Source organism: Babylonia areolata, chromosome 26 (assembly GCF_041734735.1).
Source record: "Babylonia areolata isolate BAREFJ2019XMU chromosome 26, ASM4173473v1, whole genome shotgun sequence".
In the NCBI taxonomy this organism is placed as follows: domain Eukaryota; kingdom Metazoa; phylum Mollusca; class Gastropoda; order Neogastropoda; family Buccinidae; genus Babylonia; species Babylonia areolata.
Genome location: NC_134901.1, coordinates 25,955,531 through 25,960,530, shown reverse-complemented (window position 1 = coordinate 25,960,530; position 5,000 = coordinate 25,955,531). Strand labels below are relative to the sequence as shown.

Here is a 5,000-nt window from a genome sequence, read left to right as displayed (position 1 = left end):
CAATTTTTGGGGTACTATAGTTGTACACGTGCACATTAACAATGTACGTTTCGAAACCACTGAGGGCTATTGATTGATTGATTGATGTGGATACTTCTATAGCGCCTATCCTCGGTCAGAGACCAAGCTCTAAGCGCTTTACATACACGGGGACATTTGCACCACAGGCTGCCTACCTGGGTAGAGCCGACTGACGGCTGCCACTGGGCGCTCATCATTCGTTTCCTGTGTCATTCAATCAGATTTCAGACGCACACACATACACACTCAGATAGACATGTAACATTTTACGTGTATGACCGTTTGTTTATTTTTTATTTACCCCGCCATGTAGGCAGCCATACTCCGTTTTCGGAGGTGTGCATGCTGGGTATATTCTTTTTTCCATAACCCACCGAACGCTGACATGGATTACAGGATCTTTAACGTGCGTATTTGATCTTCTGCGTGCGCATACACACGAAGGGGGTTCAGGCACTAGCAGGTCTGCACATATGTTGACCTGGGAGATCGAAAAAATCTCCACCCTTTACCCACCAGGTGCACCGAGATTCGAACCCAGGACCCTCAGATTGAAAGTCCAGCGCTTTAACCATTCGGCTGTTGCACCCGTCATTCATGTAAAGCGCACATCCGCAAGGAATTATAACTAGAAAAGAGACAGTGGTCAGTGGCACATAACCTGATCTGAATTTCATGAGATTTCCTCAGACGTGACTCGGCAGCAAAGCAGGTTCTCCTCTGACGTATGGCCTCGAGACGACCTAACATCGATAGCTGACAAGCGTTGAATTGTCGCCTCCAGTGAACTGTCTCCGGCGACAATTTGGCGGAGCTCAGTTAGTCGCTGAATTGTCGCCGGCGACACATCAGCGGACCGATGACAGGCGGTTAAACAATAGTTCCCTACAGACTGCCGGCACTGAGACTGCGACAGACGATCCCCCCTGTCCCTTCCCCCACCACCAACCGACGCCCCCATACCCCCAAGAAAGGCTTCAGAGCTTTATATTCGAGCAGGCCATCCCTCCTCACTGTCATGTTTGTCGAAGGTAATTGTACGTCGCCCCATCGTCAATGCTATCCTTCATCCCGGAGTAAAGCGAACACACACACACACACACACACACACACACACACACACACACACACACACACACACACAAGCCTGAACACAAACGGTTGTATCACACATTGAAGTACACAGGGTCGGTTCAGATATCAACGGATGAAACATGTATGCAAATAAGTATGTAAATGCGTAGGGAATATTGTATCGTAAAAATAAGACACACTGCGAAAGAGAGAGAGAGACACAGAGAGAGAGAGAGAGAGAGAGAGAAGATCGGGGAGGAGGTGGGCGTGGACAGACATAGGGGAGGGACAGGGAAGGACTGGTGAAACTGTATTTTGTACGCAGCCTCACCACAGTATCGAAGTGGAAGACGTGGTGGTGCTGGTAGTAAACAGAACGAGTTGTTTTCACAATGCGCTTCTTCCTTTTTGTTCTGTTTTGTTTAAACGCGAATGGCATCTCTCTCTCTCTCTCTCTCTCTCTCTCTCTCTCTCACACACACACACACACACACACACACACACACACACACACACACATATGCAGCAGTCTCAGAATGACGGACTGACAAACAGAACCAAGCCTGTCTCCAATGTGAGGGACAGGAAGACAGACAGGTCACACATATTTACATAGTTCGTTGAAACAAACAAACAAAATACTAACACTAATACTAATAATGATAATAATAAACTAAACAACAACAACCCCCCCCCCCCCCCCCCCCCCCCCCTAGTTTTGCCGATTTACCACTCATCATTCAGGCGTTCTACATACGAGTACGAAAGAAAGAAAGAGTAGAATCGGCGAAAGGTATGAGTGAACAAACAAAAAATGAGAACAGCTAAAATTTATTAAAAAAAAAAGCAAAAAAAACACGCTCACCTACCATTACCACAAGACGAAGCCGAGGCAGCGGTCAACGGCTGGACTCACCGCTCGGACACGATGGACAGCAGCGGGCAGCACAAATTCAGAGTTCATTAAACGAAGGCCGCTCTTCACTGCGCCATTCCAACGATTCGATCGTCAGCGTAAGAAGTGTTGTTGTTGTTGTTGTTGTTGCTTCTGCTGCTGCTGCTGCTGGTTTCTCTCCTGAAAGGGGAAATGACAAGAATCATCCGCTGTGAGACACATCACGTGTGGACTCCGGCTGGCTGATTGTTATACATGTTTTCCCACCTCTGCCTCTGTCTTTTTGTTGATGCTGCTGCTGTTGTTCTTGCAATCATTACTGTCCGTACTTTGTTCTTGAGGAGTAAGGTGGGCAAAATGGTTAAGACGCTGATCATAAAATCTTATACTGCGTCCGTGAGGGTCGAGGTACGGTTCTCGCTCTCAATCAAACTGAGCGTCTACTCTCATTCGGATGAGATTATAAACGGAGACCCGTTGTGCAGCACGCACTTGGCGCACTGAAAAAGAACTGATGGTTAGAAAAGTGACTGTCCTCTGGCAAAATTATGTAGAAGAAATCCGCTCCGATCGGCACACAAATGCATATGCATGCACTCAAGGCCTGACAAGCGCGTTGGTTTATGCTGCTGTCAGGCACCCGTCTTGCAGATATAGTGTAGTGCATATGGATTTGTCCGAACGCAGTTACGCCTCCTTGAGAAATTTGAAACTGAAACTTTGTCGCTTAATTTGCTGCAATCGGTACCTTCCAAACTTTCTGATTCCTTCAGCTTTTCGTATGTTTAGCCATGTTTTTCGTGATTTTTTTTTTCAGTGGGGATGGCTGGTGGTAGGAGGAAGGGTGGGAGTGTGAGGAAAAGAGAGGGAGAAGGGGGATAGGATATAGGCAGGACAGTGGGGGAGATTGGGATTGGGGTATGAGGAGTAGGTTTGGGGATACAGTGGGTCGGAGGTGCAGTATGAATCTAGAAAGTTAGGGCAGGTTTTGTTGGGTTTTTTTTTTCGTGTTCTTGAGCTACTTTTTCCTTCCATCATAATGAATTTTTACTCACGAAACCACCAACAACTCCCAGTCTACACTACCTCCCAGCCCCCCTCGCCCCTCCCCTTCCGCAATCCCCACCACAGTATCCCCCTGTACCTTCCAGTCCCCCCATCCTCCAGTACATACACGACAATAAATCGGCTCATACATGTACTTTAGTGAGAGGGAGAGGGAGAGAGAGAGAGAGAGAGAGAGAGAGAGAGAGAGAGAGAGAGAGGAGACCAAGGCAGGAAAAACAGAAACAGAGACAAACGGATACACATATATACAAAGATAGATAGATAGATAGATAGATAGAGAGAGAGAGAGAGGAGAGAGAGAGAGAGGAGACCAAGGCGGGACAGACAGACACAGAGACAAATGGATACAAAGAGGGGGGAGAGAAAGAGGGACGAACACGAACACGAACATTTTAATGACAAGGCCATTTTGCCCGTGTCAAGGGGGTGGGGGTCGGGGGATCGGGAGGTAGGGAGGACACGGACAATTATGCAGACAGTATGAAGCATAAGTTATCGCCATGAATCATGCATGTTTGCTTGAACCCAAAAGAGGGGTTGAGCAATTCATGGAACGCACAGATCAATTCATTTACACTGGAATCAGCACACAGAGAGAGAGAAAGCGGGAGAAGGAAAGAGACAGAGATAGAGAGGGAGAGGGAGAGAGACAGACAGTCAGAGGGAGATGTCAGGCAGCCAGCCACACAAACAGGCAAGAACGCAAGCATTTTAATGTAAGGTCACCGACCTGTATACATTTTGGGTGCACGTGTTGCACACACAGCTTAACTAAATAATAAGTTTCAGTTTCAGTAGCTCAAGGAGGCGTCACTGCGTTCGGACAAATCCATATACGCTACACCACATCTGCCAAGCAGATGCCTGACCAGCGGCGTAACCCAACGCGCTTAGTCAGGCCTTGAGAAAAAAAAGTGAATAAATAATAGATAAGCTTTCATAAATAAATAAATAAATAAATAATAATTATAATATAAAAAGTTAGTAGTAATAATAAAAAAATAAAAAAATAATAATAAACAAATAAGACAACAATGATGATAAATAGGCAAATAAATGTAAAACATGAAGACAAAAGTATACTAAAATAAAATAGGAAGAACGAAAACAATCCACTTAATACACAGTGAGCTCACTGAGAACAAGTAAACTAAATGAAAAGCACAAGGCTGATATTTCTGTTTAGGGCTGAAAGTGCTCTTCTCTCAGTCTTAATGCATAAAAAAACAACAACATTGCAACATCTCTGGTCACATTACAACTGTCACACAAACAGGCAGACAAACTGATACACGCAAAATAGGGGATATGATAGGTTGCTTCTCTACTCGCTTTAAAAAAACACACCCAAACTATCCCACTTTATCTGACAATCAGAAATAGATGAATCTCAACCTTGCTCACATTATCATCTTAATTCAGTTATTATCTTTTATATTCGTTTTTCTTTTGGTCTTCTTTGTCATTCATTTTGCACATCTCATTTCTCTCCTTGTTCTTCTTTTTTTTTTGCTACGTGGAGACTCTTTGTATGTGCTAGATATCAAGAATTCACGGCAGTAAATCGCATTCCGATATCGAAAAATATATCTAACAGCTCCATAATCACCACAAAGACACTGAACCGAAGCATTCCCTTCTGATACAGTGGCATTCTTTTTTTTTTTTTTTTAACCTGTCTGAAGGGACGCATCGTGGGATAAAAGCAAAGAAAACAAGAAAAGAAAAGAAGTGTCGGTTAAGATTCTAACCAGAAAGCAACATCATCATCATCATCATCAGCAGCAGCAGCAGCAGCAGCAGCAGCAGTATCATCAGCAAACATCATCATCATCATCATCAGCAGCAGCAGCAGCAGCAGCAGCAGTAGGAGCAGAGATTCAGAGTCCATCATCTGGAGACTGCTTGTCAGCAGCTGTGCCGTGCCGTTCATCCTGATCGA

General features: G+C 44.9%; 1 long non-coding RNA gene across 1 annotated transcript in view; it reads right to left on the bottom strand.

The window, feature by feature from the left end:
• LOC143300793 (uncharacterized) overlaps positions 1 to 5,000 on the bottom strand; it is a 151,456-nt gene that overhangs the window by 40,830 nt on the left and 105,626 nt on the right. The window lies entirely within an intron of this gene.